This window comes from Ceratotherium simum, chromosome 33 (assembly GCF_057802395.1).
Source record: "Ceratotherium simum simum isolate JZ-2026a chromosome 33, ASM5780239v1, whole genome shotgun sequence".
Taxonomy (NCBI): Eukaryota; Metazoa; Chordata; class Mammalia; order Perissodactyla; family Rhinocerotidae; genus Ceratotherium; species Ceratotherium simum.
In genome coordinates this window covers 2870036-2894566 of record NC_141932.1, presented here as the reverse complement: position 1 = coordinate 2894566, position 24531 = coordinate 2870036, and the positions used below count along the sequence as shown (strand labels likewise).

At 44.5% G+C, this 24531-nt stretch overlaps 1 long non-coding RNA gene across 3 annotated transcripts; it reads left to right on the top strand.

Moving 5' to 3' along the window:
* The first annotated feature begins 23 nt into the window (after nt 1–23).
* LOC147912697 (uncharacterized) lies at nt 24–24314 on the top strand. 3 transcript variants are annotated; one of them, XR_015549410.1, is made up of 5 exons: nt 24–231; nt 1062–1180; nt 2549–2590; nt 12718–12833; nt 13488–24314. It is a non-coding gene; the product is annotated as an uncharacterized LOC147912697 (long non-coding RNA). The 3 variants fall into 3 exon arrangements; XR_015549409.1 differs by having other exon boundaries at nt 1002–1180; XR_015549411.1 differs by lacking the exon at nt 1062–1180.
* The last annotated feature ends 217 nt before the right edge of the window (nt 24315–24531 follow it).

Here is a 24531-nt window from a genome sequence, read left to right as displayed (position 1 = left end):
CGGGGGGGGGGGTGTCGGCCGTTTCAGTCGTTCTCCGGTCTGTTACCTTGTTCAGACCGTTTTGAGTTCTGACTAGGGGCCGAAGTCAAGGGAAAGTTCAAGATGTTGTCCCCGCTGCACAGAGGCGGCTGTGAGCCCCAACAGAGCCGGCTGAGGACGCGGCGGTCTTGCTCCCGGCCCCGCTTTTCCCACAAGTTGGTGGCGGAGGCCGCGCCGATGAAGTCGCGTGAGGTGGGTACTGCGTCCCCGGCCTCCCCCGGCCCGACTCCCGCCTCCGAGCGCTAAAGCCCGGATTGAGGGCCGCGGCCTCTGTGTCCGGAACAGGGGGCGGCGGGTGTGCGGTTCCCGTTTGAGCCAGTGTGCTGAGGGCTGGAGGGAGTTCCCTCAGGGTGGCCTGGGCCGAGGCCTGCAGGTGCTCCTGAGTCGCAGCCTCGGGGTCGCCTGGGGGTGTCTCGTCCCCAGGGAACAGTGAGTGAGGAGGAGTCTCCTCTGCAGAGGAAGGTTGTGAGGGAGGGGAGAATGGGATCACGAGCCCAGAGCGCTTGCTTAAAGGGGAAAGGCGAGGAGGACGGGGCAGCAGACTGCAGGATAAGGATGGGAGGGGCTGGCCCAGCGCGGTGGCAGTAGAAGAGGGATGTGAGGAGGTTTGGGTAGATCTCGAAGATGGGGTCAGCGGGATTTCCTGCTGCATGCAGTGGGGCAGTGAGCAAAAGCAGGGAGTGAAGACCATCCCCAGTTCATTTGTGCCTGAACATTTGAAAGAACGGAGATGGGGAAGTCAGTGCAGGGAGCGGGCTTCACAGACAAGATTATGTATTTTGGAAGTGGTGATTCTGAGAGGTCTCAAGATGGAGACGTCAGAAGATGGAGACATTATTTGGGTAGGTGGATGTAAAGGTTTGTTTTTGTTTTTTTGTGTGTGTGTGTGAGGAAGATCAGCCCTGACCTAATATCTGATGCCAATCCTTCTCTTTTTTTTTTTTTTTTTTTTGCTGAGGAAGACTGGCCTTGGGCTAACATCCTGCTTATCTTCCTCTATTTTATATGGGACGCCGCCACAGCATGGCTTGACAAGCGGTGCGTTGGTGCGTGCCAGGGATCCGAACCTGCAAACCCTGGGCCGCCGAAGCAGAGGGCATGCACTTAACTGCTGGTGCCTCCGGGCTTGCCCAACATAAAGGTTTGGAGACCAGGGCAGAGGTCTGGGCTGGAGATGTGAAAGGCTGGAGGGTGTGGACTGGACCAGGGTGTGGCTTGGGGACCAGGTTGATGAGGGAGAGTCTTAAGGCTATTTCTTTTTTTTTTTTTTTTTTAATTTTATTGATTTATTTATTTTTCCCTCAAAGTCCCAGTAGATAGTTGTATGTCGTAGTTGCACATCCTTCTAGTTGCTGTATGTGGGACGCGGCCTCAGCATGGCCGGAGAAGCAGTGCGTCGGTGCGCGCCTGGGATGCAAACCCTGGGCCGCCAGCAGCGGAGCGCGCGTACTTAACCGCTAAGCCACGGGGCCGGCCCAAGGCTGTTATTTCTGGTTGGCCCTGTGTTGAGCAGAGGAGGGCTGAGACTTGGAGGACAAGGGACTGGGAGGTGGGCATCCCTGCTGCTTCCTCCAGAAACGAAGCAACCTTCCCTGTGAGGGTTGTGGCCTGTGTCTCTAGGAAGAAAGGTCTAGATGGATAAGGAATTGGCCTGAGATGGAGACTGAGGTGTGAGGTGGTCTAGATTCTTCACTCTGTAGGTTGGGCAAACCCTGAGGCCACTCCCTGTGGACAAAGGGAAAGGTTATCCTGGCTGGTGGAGTGGTTGGGTCCCAGATGAGGGCACTGCAGCCTCACCATCTCCAGCCTTGAGAGCAGCAGAGGACCCACTGTCCAGTCAAGGCCTCTCTGCAGGCTCCCCTCAGGATTATGGTACAGGCAGGCCAGTTGCTGAAAGGAATAGTAGGTTGACCTGCCTGCTCAGCTCCTCCTTACAGCTCATTAACTTAAAAACGTATGAAACAGTTATTGATTTAAGTACCAGCTAAGCAGTATATCTCTAAATATGTACAATTGGTAGGCAGTTAGAAATGAACATGTCTGTTAATGTGAACTTATGCAAACACTTAATGATTGGTAGGAACTTTAATTTACTTGTAGGTATTTCCTTACAGTGGAAAGTTTTATATATATATAAAAAGTAGGAAAAATACCCAGAAGTTTGAAATCCTGTCACTTTATTTGCTCTGACAATATATACAAAAATGTTAATCCTATGGACAGTAATTGCTGATCTGTAGTGTCTGTCATAGAGGTTTGATACCAATATCAGCCGTATGAGGTGGAAACCGTTCCTAACCCCATTTTACAGATGAGGGCACTGAGTCTCAGGGAGATTCAGTCCTTGTTCGGAGTCACACAGCTGGTAAGTAGCAGCACTGAGGTCTGAGGAGCTGAGCTTAGACCATCAGCCTGAGATTACTTTGAACCAGGGCAGGGGAGGTGGTCAGCTCAGCCTGTAGGGTCCTACTATGGTTACCTATTTCTCATGGCCTTCCTTTGCCCACAGGGTCCCATGTCGGTGGCAGAAATGTTTATGGATCCTGCACAGGTGAGTAGAGGGTGTCGCAGGCCTTCACTCACCTCACTTCTCACCTCAATGTTTTTGACATCCCGATATAGAGAATGGTGGTGTCTGAGACCCTTCATCTGTCCGTCTCACACTGTTGGGTCAGAAGAGAGTGTGATTTCACAAGGCTAAGGGTCCTGAACTCAGTCCCAGGTTATATGGAGCTGTTCCCATTTCTGACAACTGTTGGGTTAGCATGTGACGGGGAGTCCTGGGCACAAGATCCAAAACGTTCAAATGTTTGGAGGTGAGACTGAGCTGGAATGTTCAGGAAACTACAAGTGTGTTGTATCTTCTGGGAATACGGAGCTGGTGTGGGGTGGTGGGAGGGCACAGGGATCAGGCGTGGAATGACACCCTCAGGTCCTGGGCCTCTAATGTGCAGGGTGATGGGAGTGAGGGACGGTTTGGAGCAGAGAAGTGATGTGATCTGATCCAGATTTGAATAGACTGTCTCTGGCTCAAGTGGTGCAGAGAATGTCAGGGTGAGGGTGAAGGAAGGGAGATCAGGAAGGAAGCTACTACCACAATGCAGGTGAGTGTTGATGCGGGCTGGGCAAGAGTGGTGGCTGTGGAGATGGGAGGAGACTTTGGCCTTTGGATCTGTTTTCAAACTAGAACTGACCACAGTTTGTGATGTGGTGAGTGAGGGAGTCTGGGAGGTGGGACAGAAGGGGGGAGTCAGGTAGGCCCCAAGATTTTTGGTCTTGTTTGTAAGGATAGCCGTTCCATCCATAAGATGGTTGAACTCAGAAGTGGGAAGCATTTTTAGGAGGAATATGAGGAGTCAGGTTTTGGACATATAACAGATGTTCCAGAGACTTTTAAGTAGATGTATCCCATTGGCAGTTGGACTCAGAGGTCCCTGTAAGACACATAAGGGAGGCATTCAGGTTGGAGACAGCCATGACATAGTAGCCACTGTGAACTGGAATGAAGCTGTGGGTCAGATTTGTGAGGGGTCCTGTTTGGGCTATGATGTGATGCCATTAGGGAGCAAAGAAGGTGAAGGAGGGGGCCAGGACTAGGTCTCTCAGTTGGGCATCTGGTTGGTGGTGGTGGGCTTACAAAGACAGATGAGGAAGTGCAGTGGTTGTGAGGTAGCGTGCTTGTAAGAGGGAGGATGGAGGAGTAAGAAAGGTTTTCAAGAGTAGAAGGGTCATGAGATGGATGCTGAGGCATCTCATTGCAGGAATAAAGATGGTAGTAAGGTCAACGTGGGTCTCATTGTCTCTGTAATGACTCACCACTGTTTTGTGGTAACTCTTGGTGGGGCCTGGATTGTTTAATTCAGGCTGGTAGTTGAATTTGAGGGGAAATGGGATGAGCTAGAAGTTTGCTAGGCCTGGGGTAATGATGGTGGTTGGGAGTCAGTGCAACTGGGCTTTGAATGATGTTCAGGTGGAGAGAGGAAGGTGCTGACTGCTTATGGGACAATGTGTCCAATGCGGAAGTGGGAGAGGGCCAAGAATCATGAGGTCCTCACATAGGTTTGGGTGACTGCATTAAAACAAGAAGCAGGACCAGGTGGGGAGATCTTCAAGTCAGGGCTAGAGGCTGCCCCAGGTGTTAGGGGACTTTGATGTCCTGGGGCAGGACTGGGGCAGAAGAGGATGCTCGTTTCATTTGCCATGCACTGCCTAGATTCCATTTGCAGTGTTGCATGTTCAGAGGACATGGAGAAGTCTGTAGTGTGGTCCTAGCTGGTCAGAAAGCATTGCAACAATGAAGAGGCTGGAGACGTGAGAAAGGTGCAGTCCAAAAAGTGATGTGTAGGTGAGGAGGAGAGTGAACGGAAGGTCCTCAAGACCTGGCACTTGGCTCTGTAGTTAATGGATGGCAATTACGTAAAGCTAAAGTCAAGAAAACACAGCACAAGACACTGCTCATGGACTGAACTGTCCCAATTTTGACAGGGCTGTGTGGTCTTTGAGGTTGTGGCCATTTCTTTCTCCCAGGAGTGGGACCTCCTTGATGAGGCTTAGAGATGCTTGTGCCATCATGTGATGCTGGAGATTGTTGTACTTTTGTTCCCCATAGGTAAAACCCTCATAGTCATCCTACTGTGCTGCGCTAGATTCCGTTTTTCTCTTTTTCTGGGTGCACCTCTGTTCTTCTGAACATGAGACCATGGGTACCACTACCTTTCCTGGCTTGCTAGCATGTTTGTTATTGGTGCCAGGGCAGGACTGTGTGCACTGTACCCAGTCTCCCCAAGCGCCCCATCCCTGCTGCTTTGAAGAGCTTGCAAGAGAGAGCTCGAGAGTCAGAAATCTTGAAGTTTGTCTGAGAGGTCCTACCAGCTTGTCCCTGGTTGGGTGACTGTCTTGATGCTTGGAACCTCTGTGTCCTAGGCCTTTGTCCTCCTTCTTGCTGAGATTTGTTGGGGCCTGCTTGTGCCAGTAATTTCAGGTATGACCTAGTAACTACTTGTGGGACCCTGGGGTTGTTTTTTTAAAGACCCTCATCTGAATTTGTAATTTTAGAATGTGGCATGTCATGAGGTGGGTCGCTCTGGGTGCCTATTGGCCACTACCTGGTCCCTGTTAGGGTGGTACACTTGCAGGTGAACAATGGCAGGAGAGGCTCAGAAGGTCCTGGCTGGTGCATGGGAGCTGGGAAAGGGTGTGAGGTCAGAGCTGAGTTCACACTGCTGGGAACATGTCCTGAGCCCACCATTGCATGATGCCAGGCACAGTGGCCACATCTTAATTCCACCTTTTCTTCCTCATCGTCATTTCTACTCTTACTTCTGGCCCTGTCTCTTCCCCCACAGACACACAGCTATCTCTCACCCATTCTCTTCCACTGCTCCTTTGCAGGGCTTTCCAACATTCGACCTACACTGAAGGTGTTGAGAGGTGTGTACGTGTCCCTAAATAGTCCTTGAGCACCAGCTGTTCTGTCACAATTAGATATTTCTGTATCTGGATACACCTGCTACCCACTGCTCACTAGTCATCAGGAGCCGTGGCCTTGTTGAAAGCCATTTTCAGAAAAGTGAGTTAGGGACCCTGCCTCTCCTCCCTGCACTATACCCCTTCCTTGTCTCCTTCCCTTCCTGTGACCTTCTCAAGCCCAGCTCTGCACAGAGAGCTTTCCTCTCACTGGTTCTAGTCCTCGTTGTCAATCACCAGTTCATTGGTCTTATTCGTGGATTGTCTGACAGTCATTAGCTGGCCTACTTCCTGCCACCAAAGTCAGCATGCACTTCACCAGTATGTCTTTATTGGCGTGGAGCCCAGGATGAAGAGACAGCTTTTGAGCAAACTGTTTCTGTGGGATTGTCACAGGTCAGGACTTCAAAGCCAGGTCCATTCACCTAGAAGGCCCAGCTATGTGATACATGTGGCCTACTCTTGAAAGACATTTTGCGCCTGCCTCAGCACAACATAACACACCTGCATCAAGGGCTATCCCCTTATGGGACAATCCTGCACCAGGATCCAAAGAACCAGAGTAGAGGTAAACTTTACATAAAGGACAGTGAGAACCTTTCCTTTGTCATGGACCATGGAGTTCACGTGACAGAGGGGACCTTGACGTGCACTGAAGGTGAGGAGGGCTTCCCAGCCAGCCCAGTCTTTCTCCAGCCCCAGGCCCCTCAGAGTGACGGGAAGCCACATAGGGACAGGGAGTGCAAGGAGGCCTTTGAAAGTGGACAAAATGGTTACAAGTGCACTCAGTGTGGGAAAGCCTTCAGCTGCAGACATATACTTGAGGAGCACCAGAAAGTCCACACTGGAAATAGACCTTATGAGTGCAGTGAAAGTGGGACATTTTTTAGTCACAACTCTGACCTGATTAAACATCAGAGAAATCACAGTATAGAAAAGGTTGGTTTGTGGGTTTTTTTGGTGAAGAAGATTAGCTCTGAGCTAACATCTGTTGCCAATCTGCCTCTTTTTGCTGAGGAAGATTGGCCCTGGGCTAGCATCCTTACCCATCTTCCTCTAATTTACACATGGGATGCCTGCCACAGCATTGCCTGTTAAGCGCAGATCAGCACCCGAGATCCAAACCTGTAAACTCCAGGCCACCGAAGTGGAGTGTGCGAACTTAACCGGTCCGCCACTGGGCCAGCCCCTAGAAAAGGTTTTTAAGTGCAGCCAGTGTGGGAAATTAGGCACAACTCCAGTCTCATTAAACGTCAGAGAATTCACAGTGGAGAAAGGTCTTATGAGTGCACTGAATGCAGGCAAATCTTTAAATACCATTGCAGTCTCATTAGACATGGGAGACTTCACACTGGACAAAGGACTTATGCCTGCAGTAAGTGTGGGAAGACTTCCATTACAAAGTACCAGCTCCTTGAGCATCAGATAATCCACACTGGAAAATGGCCTTATGACTGTGGGAAAGTCTTCACATCCGACTGCATTCTCATGAATCATCAGAGAATTCACAGTGGAGAAAGGCATTATCAGTGCAGAGAATGTGGGAAATTCTTCAGGTGCATCTCAAGCCTCACTACACATCGAAGAATTCACACTGGGGAAAGGCCTTATGAGTGCAGTGAATATGGGAAAGTCTTTACAGACTTCTCCAGTGTTAATAAATGTCAGAGAAATCATACTGGAGAAAGGTCTTAAGAGTGCAGAGAGGGCTGGCCCCGTGGCTTAGTGGTTAAGTGCGTGCACTCCGCTGCTGGCGGCCCAGGTTCAGATCCCGGGCGCGCACCGACGCACCGCTTGTCCAGCCATGCTGAGGCCGCATCCCACATACAGCAACTAGAAGGATGTGCAGCTATTGTATACAACTATCTACTGGGGCTTTGGGGAACAAAAAGGAGGAGGATTGGCAATAGATGTTAGCTCAGAGCCGGTCTTCCTCAGCAAAAAGAGGAGGATTAGCATGGATGTTAGCTCAGAGCTGATCTTCCTCACAAAACACAAACAAACAAAAAAACTGCAGAGAATGCAGGATATTCTTTAGATACTTCTCCAGTTGCAGTAAACATCAGAGAATTCACAGTGGAGAAAGGCATTCATCAGAAAGTCCCAGCTCCTTCAGAATCAGATAATGCACGCTGGAGAACAGCCTTATGAGTGCAGTAAAATGTGATAAAGCCTTCAACAGCAAAAGTACACTTGCTGGTCCTCAGAAAATCCAAACTGCAAGAAAGTCTTAGGAGTATAGCCAATGTGGGAAATTCTTTACATGCAATTCATACCTCATTAAATAGCAGGGAGTTCACTGTGGAGAAAGGCCTTATCACTGCAGTGAATGTGGGAAATTCTTTAGGTACAGTTCTATACTGATTGAACATCAGAGTGGAGAAAGGCCTTAAGAGTGCAGTGAATGTGGGAAATCCTTTAGATGTAGCTCCAGCCTCAATAAACATCGGAAAATTTATACTGTACAAAGGCCTTATATGTGTAGTGAATGTGGGAAAGGCTTCATCCTCAAACATAAACTTGTTAAGCACTGGAAAATCCACACTGGGTAAGAGCCTTATGAGTGCAGTGAATGGGGAAATTCATTAGTTGCAACACCAGTCTCATTAAAGATAGAAGCATTTTGCTGGAGAATGCCCTTACGGGTGCTGCAAATATGGACCGTTTTTTAGGGACAGCTCTAACCTCAGTATACATCAGAGAGTTCACAGTGGAGAAAGGCCTTAGGAGTTTAGCCATTTTGGAAAGTTCTTGAGATCCAACTCCACACTCCTAGCCATTGGGACTTCACACTGGAAAAGGACTTAGGAGTTGGCTACCACTGTTTGGCTTTTGTGCATAATGCTACGAGCATGAGCGTAGCAATATCTCTTTGAAACCCTGCTTTCAATTCTTTATAAGTATATCCCCCAAAATGGAATTGCTGGTTCATGATGATAATTCAATTTTTAATTTATAGAGGGACTGTTTTCCATAGTGGCTGTACCATTTTATATTCCCACCAACAGTGCACAGGGTTCCAGTTTCTCCAAATCTTTGCCAAAACTTTTTAGTTTTTGTTTTTTTTATCAGGTATTCTAATGTGTGTATGGTGTTGTCTTATTATTGTTTTGATTTGTGTTTTCCTTATGGTTGGTGATGTTGAGCATCTTTTCTACTTGCTTGTTGGCCATTTGTGTATCATCTTTAGAGAAATGCCTGTTCAGATACTTTGTATAGTTTTAAGTTGAAATTATTTGTTTTGTTGTTTACCTTTAGGAGTCTCCATATATTCTGATACTGTTCCCTTATCAGATACATGATTTGCAAATATTTTGTCACTCTGTGCGTTGCCTTTTCACTCTGTTGATTTTATCCTTTAATATACAGAAGCTTTTTCTTTTGATATAGTCCAGTTTATCTATTTTTACTTTTATTGTATGTGCTTTTGTTGTCATATTCGAGAAATCATTGCCATTGAAAATGGGATCTTTAGTTTTCTTTCTTTTTTCCTTTAGATAAAATGATAGGAGGGGGCCCGGCCCTGTGGCATAGCGGTTACGTGCGCATGCTCCGCTGCTGGCGGCCCGGGTTTGGATCCCGGGAGCGCACCGATGCACCGCTTCTCAGGCCATGCTGTGGTGGTGTCCCATATAAAGTAGAGGAAGATGGGCATGGGTGTTAGCTCAGGGCCAGTCTTCCTCAGCAAAAAGAGGAGGATTGGCATGGATGTTAGCTCAGGGCTGATCTTCCTCACACACAAAAAAAGGAGAATAAAAAAACAGCAGGAGTTGAAAGATGAGAAGATAGAAGAAAAAGAGAAAATAAAACAAGGGCAGATAATGTGATACAGAAGGAACAGAGAAGAAAATTTGATTTTTATTGACTGCTTATTATGTGACATGTCTTGTGTTAGGGGCTTTCTTAAGCACCATCTCAGGACATCCTCAAACCAGTTGGCTTATTTGAGAAAAGTCAACAGGGAGTATGATATAGGAAATGGAAAGAGAATAGTGTTAGAGATCTGGGAACAAACCCCACATTTTAATCCCTGGTATTATTTTTTTTAATTCCATCATGCAACATATATTAGATGAAGAATTGATTAATTACATCTAAATTTAATATTTTCTGTTCCATAAAACTTATGACAGTCAGAATTTAGAGTTGCAGGATTGAGAGAAGACATTTAAATAGCTACATATGCTCAGTATTAGATGCACAAGATTTAGATTCTCATTTCAGAATACATTGTCAAAGGCCCTGCAAATGAACTCAAGTATGAGGATATCGTCCCCAACAGAGGAAAACCAGGTGGCTATCAAGACTATGAATGGATGTTCAAACTCAAGAGTATAATAGAAAAGCAAATTAGGGCCGGCCCCGTGGCTTAGCGGTTAAGTGCGCGTGCTCCGCTGCTGGCGGCCCGGGTTCGGATCCCGGGCGCACACCGATGCACCGCTTGTCCAGCCATGCTGAGGCCGCGTCCCACATACAGCAACTAGAAGGATGTGCAGCTATGACATACAACTATATACTGGGGATTTGGTGGTAAAATAAATAAATAAAATTATTAAAAAAAATAAAAAGAAAGAAAAGCAAATTAAATGTAAGTGTGTTATTGTAAGTCCTTCTAATTACTAAACTTTGGGAAGCAGGTGTGAGGTGATGTGGAAGCAATCATGTATACCTCACAGGAGAGTCTAGGGCTGCAGTGATACATGTTTTATTTTTCTTTGTTAAATGCCTGGGAACAGAATGACAGGGTCATAGAAGGAGAATGATTAACATTTTTTAAATTAAACTTTCTTTTTTGAGCAGGTTTAACTTGACAGAGAAATTCAGGAGAAAGTACATCCGAAGTTTCCTGATAGGGCATCTTGTTTTAGTGTAGTACATTTCTTACAACTGATGATTATTAACTAAAGTTCACAGATTTCATTAGGGTTCATTCTCTGTGTTCTTCATTCTGTGTGTTTTGACACATGTATAATGTCGTATTGCCACTATTCCAGTGTGATACAGGATAGTTTCACTGCATTAATAATCCCCTGTGTTCCACCTATGTACCAGCCTTTTCCACTCTCCTCTCTTTTGGCAACCACTGATTTATCTTTTTTGTAAGAACACTTAACAGAGATCTAACCAATATTAGGTTTGCAATGCATTAGTATTGCCTGTAGATATAATGTTGTACAGCAGGTCCCCAGAGCTTATTCATGTTACTTAACTGAAACGTCGTTGATTAATAACGCCTCATTTCCTCCTCCTCTCAGCCCTTGATAACCACCATTCCAGTCTTTGATTTTATGAATTTGACTGTTTTAGATTCCTCACATAAGTGGAATCCCACAGTACTTGTCTTTCTGTGTCTGGTTTATTTCACTTAGCATAATATCTTCAAGATGCATCCATGTTGTCACATATTGCAAAATTTCCTTGTTTTTCAAGGCTGAATAATAATCTACTTTATGTATATATCACGTTTTCATCATCCATTCATCTTTTTTTTTTTTTTTTTTTAAAGATTTTATTTATTCATTTTTTCCCCCCAAAGCCGCAGTAGATAGTTGTATGTCATAGGTTCACATCCTTCTAGTTGCTGTACGTGGGACTTGGCCTCGCGTTGGACGGAGAAGTGGTGCCTCGGGGCGCGCCCGGGATCCGAACCCGGGCCGCCAGCATCAGAGCGCGCGCACTTAACCGCTAAGCCACAGAGCCGGCCCCCATTCATCTTTTGATGGACATTTAGGTTGTTTCCTTATCTTCGCGATTGTGAATATTGCTTCAGTGAACATGGAACTGTTAATATCTCTTCTGGGTCCTGATTTCAGTTAGGTTGGATATATATGCAGAGGTGGGATTACTGGATCCTATGGTAGTTCTATTTTTAGTTTTTTGAGGAACCTCTGTACTGTTTTCCATAGCAGCTGCACCATTTTGATATTCCTACCAAGAGTGTGCAGGGGTTCCAGTTTCTCACATCCTTACCAAGACTTGTCTTTTGCTTTTTTGGTAATAGCCAGTGAGACAGGTATGAGGTGATATCTCACTGTGGTTTTTATTTGCATTGCCCTGATGATTAGTGATGAGTGTGAAAATGCATCTTTTTATTTTTGCTTCATTTCTGTTTCTTTTACTCTGTTTTAAGAATTTGTATAGATTATTTGCATTTTAAACTTTACTTTTAGTTGGGAATGTATATATCCTATTTTATTTAAAAAGTTTAAGCTAAAAATAACATGTCTTTCACGTAACAGAGTATAGAATTAATATCTTCACTCTCCTCTTGCATAAGATAAAGGGGTATTATTGAGGATTGCATGGTAATTTTCTCGTTCTACTCAACAAGGAGATGCTGTTCATGTTTTATACAGGTAGTGAATAACTGTATTAATCCACAGATGCATCCTTCTCTTCAATCTTCATTCCTTCTATTGCTGTAGATCTTTCACCTGGGATCACTTTCTTTTGGCCTTAAATGAAAAATTTAGGATTTTTTTTGTGTGGGTTACTTTTCTATTACATTTCTCATTTTGGCCTTTTATAATATAGTCGTATTTCATGCACTTTCTTGAAAAACACTCTTGGTGAGTATAGAAGTCTATGTTGGTGGTGGTTCGTTTGGCATCTTCAGTATGTCCTTCCACTATGTCCCTGACCCGCTATGTATTGTGTGTGAGTAGAGATGATGTATTTTGTGTTGATAGTTTCCTGGTGTTAAGGGACAGTATTTGACCCTGATGCAAAGTACAACACACCTAGAATTGTAACATTGAGATGGGCTTAGTGATTATATGGGATTTTGTGTTGTTGGAATAATAAAAGGGTGGCAGTGTAGAATGCATAAAGAGAAACAGTAAAATATGTGGTGACCAAATGGATAGATTGCACTATAAACTAGCTGGATGCTTACCAACCCCATTTTCTCTTTCTGGGCACATGGGATGACAGCATGTCCCAGATTTCCTTACACTTAATTTGGGACCATGTGAGTTGTGGCCACTTGAATATACAGAGAAGGTTCTGCCCCCTTCCTCTAATTGACATTTCTTGGTGCCTGAAGGTTCCAGGAATTGCCAGCAATGACATGGTCACTCCTTGTGAAGAACACTGAGCTGTTCCTGTAAGACCCTCCTCCAAGATTCCTTTTTCAACATTTAATTTTCTTCTCTGTGGAGAGGGTCTCCCTGGGTCACTGCTGGCCACTCAGCAGTTCTTCTTTCCCTGTAGGACTTGCAGTTTCCAGGTCTCATGTAGTTACCCAAATGGAGCCAGAGGGGAGCCAAGGGTGCCTGAGAAGGTAGACACAACCTCAGCCACAGCAAAGAAGACCTGGAGGAGGCCTGGTGAGTAGAAACTTTGGCAACAGTCATATCGGGGCTGGCTTCACATTATACCAGCAACTTGTGCTGTGTCTACTGGTGTTTTGAGGTCAACCCCAGGGGCTAATGTTACCCTACTTGTCCTTCCCCATTTTTGATGCTTTGCTCACTTTGACCTCGGGTCCTTGTTAGCTCCCACCCGGCTAGTCCCCACAACTTATCTCTTCTCTCCGTTCTCCATGCAGCACTCTACAGCATTTGCTTTCATTTAACATGTCATGAGATGCACATATATCCTTAAATTTTCTTTGATCACTATTCTGTTCAAAAAGCAAGTTTCAGGTGTTTCTGCCCTGGATAGACCCTTCTGCACAGCACTCATGTATAACAAGGAACCAAGGTTTTGCTGGGAAACTCTTGGCGGAGGGGTGGTTTGGAGACCATGCCACTCCTTCTTAAACTGTGCTCTGTCCTTGTCCCCTCTACTCTGTGAAGTCTCCATTCTGTGACCTTTAGAGGCCCACAGTACACAGCAGCCCTTCCTCATGCTGATTCTAGCTCCCATGTTCTGCCAACAACCCGTGGACTAATTCCTGGTTGTATCAGACACACATTAGTTATGGGATACCCCTTGCCACCAATTAAACATGCACTTCACTAGCATTTATCTTCCTTCAGGTTTTTGGCATGGAGTGGAAGATGAGGATGCACCTTGTGAGCAGGGCTTTTCTGTAAGCGTGTCACAGATGAGAACTCCCAGGAGGGGTCCTTCCAGCCAAATGGCTCACCCCTGTGACACGTGTAGCCCGGTCTTGAGAGACATTTTTGCATCTGGCTGAGCCACAGGGAACACCATGTGGGTAGCACCCATACACCACCATGTGAATCATTTGGAGATACTTCTGGTTGAACGTAAACCTTGACTGGATGCAGAAGCAGCAGAGTTGAGAGTAATTCCTCAGAAGGGAGAAGGGCCAGACCTTGTTGGTGAAGAGCTGCAGATCTCATGTGTGAGAGGCCTTCATTCACACGGAGGGTCCCAAGAACTTCTTGGTCAGCTCTGGACTTGTCCATACCAGGCCCCTCACAGTGGGGTGAAGCCACACAGAGCCCTGAGTGTTGGGAGGCGTTTGTGTGCTGGCGTGACTAACAGGCCCATTTGTGTAGTGGATTCATTATGCAAGAAAGTACCACCTGAGGCCATGAAACCTTCCACCTCTTGTCAGAAGGAGCCTTGTCAGAAGGAGCCTTGCTCCAGGGTCAGTTGCCTTGGAGTCTCAAGGGACTCCTGGTTGGCATGAGCTGGTGAACAAGGAGGGCCAGATGCAGAAAGGGCGAGAGACTCCCCCAAGGAGAGTCTCCCCAGGAGGACGAGCTCTGAACCCTGTGGTGTGGGGACAGATGATAATCCCCACTCAAGAGTTTCACAGGAGCGAGGCTCCAGGAGATGCTTTTCATGAACAGAACTCACCTGGACCAGGTAAAGCTTCTGTGGTCCATGCAGGGAAGGATCTCCACAAGTGGAAGGAATGTGGGAAAGGGTCGAACAAACGTTGGCCTGTTGTTCGACATCAGCAGACCATGCTGACGTGAAGCCCTGTGATGGCAGTGCACATGAGAAAGGCTTTGTCACATGGGTGGACCTCAGTCAACACATGAGGATTTACACTCCGCGAAGCCATGTGAGTGCTTCCTGGGTGGGAAGGCCTTCAACTGCAGGTCAGACCTCATGCAGCACCAGCACCAGCAGATTGACACTGGGGAGAAGCCTTGTCAATGCAAAGAATGTGGGAAAGTCTCTTGTGACAGCTCTGCTTTTGTCCAAAATATTTCCCACTCTAGAGAAAGTCTTGGCGTGCAAAACACATGGGTGAGCCTTTTGTGACGGCTGTTTTTTTCTCTCATCACATGAGGGTTCTCACAGGAGAGAAGCCCTGAGTGCAGTGAATGTGGAAAGGCCTTCATTCACCCTTTCATTCTTTTCTGTCATGGGAGGATCCTCACTGGGGAAAACCTTTTGAGTGTAAAGAATATCAGAGAGTGTTTTGTGACTGCTCTTCCCTAACTCCTCAACACCCAAGGAGTCACACTGGGAAGAAACCCTGCAAGTATAGTGAATGGACAGGCCCTCAGCCTTGGTTCATCCCTTACTTGTGCTCGGAGTCTTCATACTTCATACTCGGAGTCTCTTATACTTTATAGTGAATGTAAGAGACATGGGAAAGCCTTTTACAAGTGGGTTTATGTCGGTCAACTTCTGAGAACTCATACTGGAGAAAGACCTTTGAATGTAACGCCTGAGGAAAATCTTTTGGCTGTAGGAAATGTCTTACTCAGCACCTGAGAAATTATACCAAAGAGAAACCCCATAAGTGTCATCGCTGTGAGAAAATCTTCTGAGGCAAAGCATCACTTATTGTCATTTAAAGAGTCACATTGAAAATTGACTCAGCCTAGGAGCTTACTCTAATCCAAAAATTCATAAAGGAGAGAGAACCAGTGGCTATTGTGCAATTACAAAACCTTCAGCTACAGCTCTACCCTTAGTATGCACTGTAAAGCAATCACAGGAATAGTAAAGAAAAGAGGCATAAGGGGGAGGAAGAAAAGAAGTAGATGTAACAGAAAAAGAAATGCGTTCATGGCGTCTTTTAGGTGTCCGTGACAAACCCATGACAGTTTGTTATCAGTTGTTTTTGTTGTTGGGTGGCAGGGAGGAGCAGTATAGGACCTCGTCCCCTCCACCTGACTTCATATACACTCTCTGCCACCCTGTGTCAGGAGAGCTGGACACTTGACAGCAGCTCTGCAAATATTTATTGAAATCCTTCTTTTTAATAAAACATTGTCTCGACCATTCAGGAGCATAAGTCTTTGTAATAAATGTGAAGCCCTGATTTATGAAGCACTTGAGAGAAATTAAAATACTAAAAATATTGTTGCCTACAGTACTTTATGTCTAAGGAGATAAGCATGCACATGAATGGGTGCATTTTGTTGCATCACTTAAGACCATTTAAGAGTTCAATTTTATTTCTATTTCTTTAATCAATTTTTTTTAATTGAGATGTAATTGACATATAACGCTGTATAGGTTTATGGTTTTTAGCATTTTGATTTGATACGTTTATATTGCAGTATGACTGCCCTGTAGCATTAGCCAACTTCTCTGTTGTGTCACAAAATTATCATTTCTTCTGGTGGTGGGAACAAATTTAATGTTTGTGATACAGTTTTGTTGTCTGTAATTCCTGTACAGTGTATTAGGTCTCCAGGACTTATTTATTTACTATTTACAAGTATGTACCCTTAAACAACAGCTCTCCCGTTCCCGCATCCCCCAGCCTTTGGTAACCCCCATTCCACTCTGTTTTTTCAAGTTCAGTTTTTGGGTTTTTTTTTTTTAAGGTTCCACACACAAATGAGATCATAAAGTATTTGTCTTTCTCTGTCTGACTTATCTCACTTAGCATAATGTCCTCAAGGTCCATCCATGTCCCAAATGGCAGGGTTTCTTTTTTTCTCATGGCTGAATAGTATTCCAGTGTATATGTGTGTGTGTGTGTATATATATATACACATACATATATATATATGTATATATATCTTCATTCATTGGTGGATGCTTAGGTTGTTGCCATATCTTGGCTATTGTGAATAATGGTGCAGTAAACATAGGAGTGCATATCTTCGATATCTGGTTTTCATTTCCTTTGCCTATTTACTCAAAAGTGGAATTGCTGGATCATATGATAGTTATATTTTTAACTTTTTGAGGGACCTCCATACTGTTCTCCAGAGTGGCTGGACCAGTTTACATTCCCAAAAACAGTGCACAAGTGTTCTTTCTCTTTTCTTCACATTCTCATCAACACTTGTTGTCTCTTGTCTTTTGGATGATAGCCATTCTGAGAGGTGTGAGGTGGTATCTCATTGTGGTCTTGGTTTGCATTTCCCTGATGATTAGTGATATCGAGCATCTATTCATGTGCTGTTGGCTTTCTGTATGTCTTCTTTGGGAAAATGTTTATTTAGTTCCTCTGCCCATTTTCTAACTGAAATTTTTTTGTTATTGAGTTGTGTGAATTCTTTATAAATTTTGAATATTAACCCCTTATCTGATAGTGGTTTGTAAATGTTCTCTCCCCTTCCTTAGGTTGCCTTTCTATTTTGTTAGTTGTTTCCTTTGCTCTACAGATGCTTTCCCGTTTGATATAGTCCCAGTTGTTGATTTTTTCTTTTGTTGTTTATGCTTTTGGTGTGACATCCAAAAAAATTGTTGCCAAGACCAGTGTTGTGGAGCTTCTTCCCTGAGTTTTCTTCTAGGAGTTTTATGGTATCAAGTGTTGTGTTTAAGTCTTTGATCCATTTCAAGTTAAGTTTTGTGAGTGGTATAAGATAGGGGCCTATTTCATTATTCTGCATGGGATTATCCAGTTTTCTCAACACCATTTGTTGAAGAAACTATCCTTTCCTCATTGGATGTTATTGGCTTCCTTGTGAAGTACTAGTTGACCATATATGTGGGGGTTTAATTCTGGGCTGTCTCTTCTGTTCCACTGGTCTGTGTGTCTGTTTTTATGCCAGTACCATACTGGTTTCATTACTATAGCTTTATAGTATAGTTTGAAATCAGGAAGTTTGATGCCTCTGGTTTTGTTCCTCTTTCTCATGATAGCTTTGGCTATGTAGGGTCTGTTGTTCCATACAAATTTTAGGACTTTTTCTATTCCTGTGAAAAATGTCATTGGAATTGGGATAGGCATTGTGTTGAATCACTAGATGGCTTTGGGCAGTATGGACATCTTAACAATATTAATTCTTCTGATCCACGAACACGGGATATCTTTCCATTTACTTCTGTCTTCAATTTCTTTCAACAAAGTCTTATGGTTTTCATTGTGGAGATCTTTCACCTCCTTAGTTAAATTTATTCCTACGTCTTTTATTGTTTTTGATGCTATTTTGAATGGGATACTTTTCTTTGTTTCTTTTTCAAATGCTTCATTGTTAGTGTATAGAAATGCAACCAATTTGTGTATATTGATTTTATATCCTGCAGCTTTACTGAAGTCATTGATTAAATCCAACAGTTTTTTAGTTTAGTCTTTGGGATTTTGAATATATAAAATCATATCTGCAAATAATGACAATTTTACTTTTTTCTTTCTGATTTGGATGCCTTTTATTTCTTTGTCTTGCATGATTGCTCGAGCTAGGACTTCCAGTACTATTTTAGATAAGAATGGTGAGAGAAGGCGTCAATTAAAAAAAAAAAACAAGCCTTTTCTGTTTGTCATTTTAAACATCCAGTGTGCGCACTTTTCCTTAATCCCAAACTACATGTTTGTTTTTCCTATATTTTATCTGAGGCACGACGGTGATTGTGTAGCCGCACGGCCTTCCCAGGGACTCACCTGGTCTTTCCTCTGACTGGGTTTTTCACTTTTTAAAGTCTTCTCTTGAGAGTCTTCTCCAAGTCCACCTCAGAAGTCTTCTGTGGGTTGAATTATGGCTCAAACAAACAGTAAAACACACGTTCAAGTTAAATTCATGATGAACTCCAAAAAAACAAATGTGGATAAGGAATCTCATTGTTTACTTTTATAAGAATATGTCAAGTGTTGCTATAAAGACAAGTGATTGAGACTCACCAGGAAGATGAAGATGATGTGGAGGTGCAGCTCAATGTGGGTTTCACGTTTACTCCCACGGCCTTATTTCCACATAGATAAATTTGAGGTGCTTTGGAATATCTCCTTTGGGATTGTCTTGGAGGCGAAATGTTTAACTAAATGGGATGATCATCGTTACCTCACGTTAAAATATACATTAGGCATTTTTAGCATAAAAATCATCAGATCCTCCCTTTGAGCCCTCCTCAGCCTTGTAAATGAGTGCAGGTGTAGTTTGGCATCGCTGTTGTAGACTGGTGCTTTACCGCATTTCATTATTATGTGTGCACTTCTCAATGAGTCAGTAGTCACAATACTTATAATTTTTTAATGACACTATGTATACTTTTCTATTTGGGGAAAGAGAGTTGCCTCTCAAGGGCCCCTCCTTCCTCTGTCCTCTCTCAGGAGGGCTTGTCTGTGCAGTGGTTGTGGCTGTACCTGTAGCTTAACTTTTAGGTCTGTAAGGGTGGAGGAAACTGTTTCCTGCACAGGATGTTTCTCTCCATGCCTGGGAGCTCGTCAGTATAACACAGCACATTCAGAGACCTGGGCCTGCATTTGTCCTGAAGCCATTTTGACACGCCATCCAGAGGATAGACTCAGGTTTGTTCCCGCATCTCCCATTTCTCACCATCTGCTCTTCACTTCTGTGTTCAATCAGAGGGGCTAGCTGTGATCTTGCTGCTGTTTGGGCAAGAGGGAAGAGACCCCGTCCTTCATCCCATGGCATACCATGAGAAGTTGAGACCTCTCATGCGTGACTGAGATGTGGGCCCTGCTCTTAAGTTCCTCTCCTGTGGAGAACACGTTAAATGAAGTAGGCTCAATAAAGTAACTGTTAACTTTGAAATGTGTCTGGGAACCCCATTAGTACAAGACGTAGAAGGATTGAAATATGGGGGTAGAAGGGCAGGTGTGGAGGGGGCAGAGTGACCTAGCAGCTAAGAGCTTGGGGTTGGGATTGATTGGGATTCCAGCCTATGTGCACTGGGCCAACCCCAGCCACATTGAAACTGAAGATGAAGGAGTTAAAATTTCCCTGGATTCGAGAGAAACTGTGCCTGTATCCACAAGATTAACGTGGGAAAGAAAGTAACCAAAGTTTCTGAGCTTGCCTTACAGAACAGCAGGAGGACCGCTGATAAAGAGAGTAGCTTGCTCACAGCCACCCCACCTGACTAAGCATCTCACAGGAACATTGAGAAGCTAAAATGATTGTAAGATTTACACGTCACAGACGAAAAATCTACTGCATGCAACCCATAGAACCCCCCTGAATTTGCACATGCAACCGATGAAGAAATATGAAAGTCACCCCTGCGTAGAGGACTCTTAGAACTTCAGCCCCCAAGACCACATGACCCCCTTCCCTGTCTGATTCTCACAATACGCTTTGGAAAAACACTTTGAACTGCATGTAGGCAAGCTCGTAAGTAACCAGTAGAAAGAATAACTTATGAGCAGAAAATATATGTTCTCTGCCCAAAAATGTTTTTTCTGGGCCAGATAAGGAAGTGACTGATGTTTTCTTAGGTTCCTCAGGAATGTTGCATTCAGCAGATCCAAAACTTTGTCTGCGGAGAGGATCCCAAAGGTCTGCGGTCATCCATCACCTGACACTCCTGAGCCCCCTCCTCAACCCCGTTTGCCTTATATAAGTCATTTCCAAATTAGTTCCCCTTTAAGATGTTTTTTTTAGGACAATAGTCTGCCACCTTCCAATCGGCTAGCTCATCTCTTAAGTTCTTTCTCTCCACCACCTTGCTTCTTGACGGATTGGCTTTTGTCTTGCAGCGAGCAGATGAGCCCTTGCTTAGTAACAACATAACCTTGGTCATGTCACTTATCACTGAAGTTCAGTGTCGTGTGTAAAATTGAAAGATGGACTTTGAACTAAAGCACAGAAAACAGAGCAGACAGAAGCAACAGGTGATATCATGCAGCCCTCTGAAGGATGCAGGATCCCCAGGCAGGGTCAGAGTTGGAGAAGAACATCTCCAGCAAAGGTTAACAGCGTGTGTCAAGAAGCAGAGACTGATGAGAGTGTGGTCTGGTGCAGGCACCAGAGGAAGGCTACTATGGCTATAGCGGGGAGAGTGGTGGGCATTGAGATGGAGCAGGGCAGGGCGAGATGAGAATTAGGTTTTGTACTCATTCGGTTTGAGAGGTCTACCAGACGTCTAAGAGGAAATTGATATCCAGGTAAATGTGCAAGTCTGAAGTTCAGGGGAGCGTTCAGGTCTGCAGGTCTGTGGTGCCAGTGCCCTCTGGCACCAGGAACACCCCTGACAGCTATAGTGGAACAGTGAGGCTTATCAGTGCACTGCGTGCCATGTGGGGTACTGCACACTGTGGGAAATACAGGGCGCTCAGTAAAAAGATTTTAGGGCTGGTGTTTGGTGATTCGGAGAAAAGTTGAAGGAAATGGAGGTTTGGTCTGAATTGGATGGTGTCAGGAAGTAGCGTTGATTCTATGATCAAAAAATCCCAAAGTGTGTTATCTACAAGGCAGGGGAAGGAAGCAGCCCTAAAGTAGCAGCTGGTAGAAGATGTAGCCATCACTCATGTTAACCCAGGAGAGGGGGCTATCTCGTCATTTCTGTTATTTGCACAGGGTTCTTGTTTTGGTCTGTACTCTGACGTGATGATAGGGTGGTCGTTGTCTTTGATAGGGTATCTTTGTCTCACTCTAGCATGGTCACAGAGTGACCTTGACTGAGGTTGGTGTTCTGTGAACTAACATTCAACAGGAGAATCCCAGAGCTTGGAGGTGAGTGCCAGAGCAGCTGCTGAGAACCCCATGGCCTGGCCCTCAGGATACTGCTGATCTCCTCTTTCCCCTGAGGGCACAGATATCCCTGCAGCGACCCTGTTCCAGGAGTGCCCAGCTGCTGGCAGTGTAACCACACTCAGTGGGTTCGTGTCTTAGTGAGTGTGGAGCCGAAAAGCACAACCAAGGCAGAAGTAGGAGAAGAAAAGCTTTATTCCTTGCACAAGCAATGGACAACACCTGAGCTATTTCCTAAAAGCAGTGTCTCTCTGAGCTCAGTGCTGGTGGAAACTTTATACACAAGAGAGCACGGGATAACAGGTTTATTTTTACAACTGTGCTTAACCAGGGCGCATGCATAGCAGGTAAACATGCCATTACATAATGAGTTTCAGGTAACTTTTGGACACTTGGAGCTGGAGCATTTTGCAGGAGTCTTGCTGCAAGCATGTAAGTTTCCCTGCAAGGCAGCAACATCTGCAAAACAGGGACATCAACTTCTGAAAAACAGAACACACAGTTTTTTTGACAGACCATATTAGTTTGACCAGGTCCTTAGTAACCCTTTCTTTGCCTGGTTCCCTGGTCACAATAGAACCTGAGTGGCACTCAGAGATCTCCTTAGGGATGACTGCACTGGTGCAGAGCAAGGGACTTGGGTCAAGTGTGGTCATGATGATCAGGGGCACCCAGAGACGGATACAGGCAGGGGACCCAGACACGCTGTGGGGCACATACAGGCCAGGAGGATACTCTACGTCACCAGCACACACAGGACTATACAAAAATGTACCAGCAGATGTGCACACTCAGACACATGTGGAACACAAAATCTTATGCAGATGCACACACAGATACCCATCAGGACACAGACACAAGAGTAGAGAGGGTATATTTGTATTGCCTGGAGATGCACACACCCATGAAGACAGATAGACACAGACATAGAAGGACACCCAGACACCTATGCACAGAAGTCTCACACATGTCAAGAACAGTGCTGACAGGCAGATGCACCCATTGACACAACCGTGTACATGCAGACACACAGGAACACACTGGAGCACACGTACAGAAGAGTATGGAGACATCCACAGTAAAGCTCCTGGAAAGACAAAGGGGCAACACAGGAGAACATCACGACAACGTAGAGGCAGGGACATTGAGAGTGAGGTGCACATGTACATTCCCAAAGGTAGACACATGTATACAGCCACACTGACAGATACGGATGTACAAATGGTCAGACATGTAGAGATATGGCCATCCAGAGAGAGATACACACACAAGATCTCACACATACACACACGGACAATCATGGAAACATTCCCTAATGCAGTTAATCAGCTCTGTACTCACAGGGATGTGGTGGTAAATGGTTAATATCTGCTCTTGAGAAAAAAGTGCATATAGATTACATAAATTCACTACAAATTTTACTGATATAAAGGATGTGTAGCACACACTTTGCAAATGATAATATATACAATGGTCTCTATTGTCAGCTCCACATAGCCAATTGATTCTCAGAATGCTTTCATTAATTTTTGCTTTAACTCTTTTATGTGTCAAGATTTGTACTAAATTCCAACATATTTATATTATTATAACAAAGCAAATCCAATTCTGAGTGTATACCCATTAGAAATGAGGGCATTTTTCCTCCAAAATATATATACATTGTTGACCAAAAAGAGCAAGTTTATGAGGCAAAATTAAATTTTAAAGAAAAAGAGGCTTTTATTTAGAATTGCAATTAGAGGAACACAGATCGGAGAGGAAAACTCAGATGTGCTCTCCTGAGGCAGAAGAAGCATGGAGTTATGAAGGCAAAAGCCACAAGCCTGCATAAATTGTTTTGCTCCGGGATGTGGCTTTGTTCCAGGATTCGGTCAGCAGTTTGGGAAGCACAGGGTCTGCAAGAGCTGCATTCGTGTGGGTTCCTTACTTCCTCAATGACTTCTGACCTAGTTCCATGAGCCTTGGCTGGAGTGACCCCACAACAGCTTAGCAGCCACCTGGTTATCTCTGACCTCAGTCATTTTCCTTTAATATTTCCCCCCATTCATTATAGGTCCACCAGTGCAGCACCTTTGATCAATTTAAGAAGAATTTAGGTCCCTCACAGCTCAAGTGCATCTTTGGCTGCTTGGGTTCCATCTAGTCCCACGTAGGAGGCATCAAATGGTGGCATCAGATGAATGTGGGTGGTGGCTTGAAGCAGCATGATGTGGGTTGCCAGTGGCGGGGTGGCATCCAGATATCACTGCATGATGTTTAATCAGGTGAGGGGGGAACTGGCAGCGAGTTGTTCTCTTATCAGTGGTCCTCCTGTTGTTCTGTAAAATAAGCTCAGAAACTTTGATTACTTTGTTCCCCATGTCAACCTTGTGGGTATGAGGCGTGGTTTCACCCCTAATCCAGGGAAAATTTTAACTCCTTCATTTTCAGTTTTAATCCCACTGTTTTATGATCATTTTTCAGTCTTGGGGAAGATCTCTTGAGCTACTTTCTTCTGTGAAAGGGCAAAGATCAGGGTTAGAGGAATGAAATTGTTCTACGTTTATTTAAAAATATCTTGGGTATCAGGTGGGGGAGAGGGAGGAGCAAGACAGCCCAAATTTTAGAATCCCCTCCATAATGGACCTCAATCCTTGAGGAATCCAGGAGGAGAGGCTGGTAAGCCAATCAAGCTTAGAGCCTGGAAATTTAAGTGAAATCTGATGAAACAAATAGAAAAGGTTAATGGTTGGAGCAAATTATAAATTAATTCTTGAGCCCAGGGGACAGCCAGTCAAGATTTCTAGATGTCAGGGTTGAAGCATTGTTTGTAGTTTTAAGTGTCTCTGATGATGTAACCAGCTGTCCAGGTAAACCTTTTGTGTGGCTTATATAGCAACAGGTGTGAAGAATGTCTAACTATGGGCCACTATGGTGATCTCTCTTAAGTTTATACCAAGTTATCCAATTTTAATTTGCAGGGCCTCAGGGGGGAAAAAAAAAGAGTGGCCTCAGTTTTCAGTGAATTCAAATGAAAAGGATGGAAAAAATGGAAAACATTAGTTTGAGATTTGTACCAGATATTTGAGGAAACTAGAAGAATTCAGGATCCAGTCCAGTTTACGGGTAGAAAAAAACCTTCAAAGACAATTACTAGAACTAGAATCCATTATTTATTGTAGCTTTTACTGAAACAGTTTTTCTGTCTATAATTACCCTCATTTTTTTACCCAAAATACCCAAATTTGTAAAATAAGTTTAGTTTTAATAAATG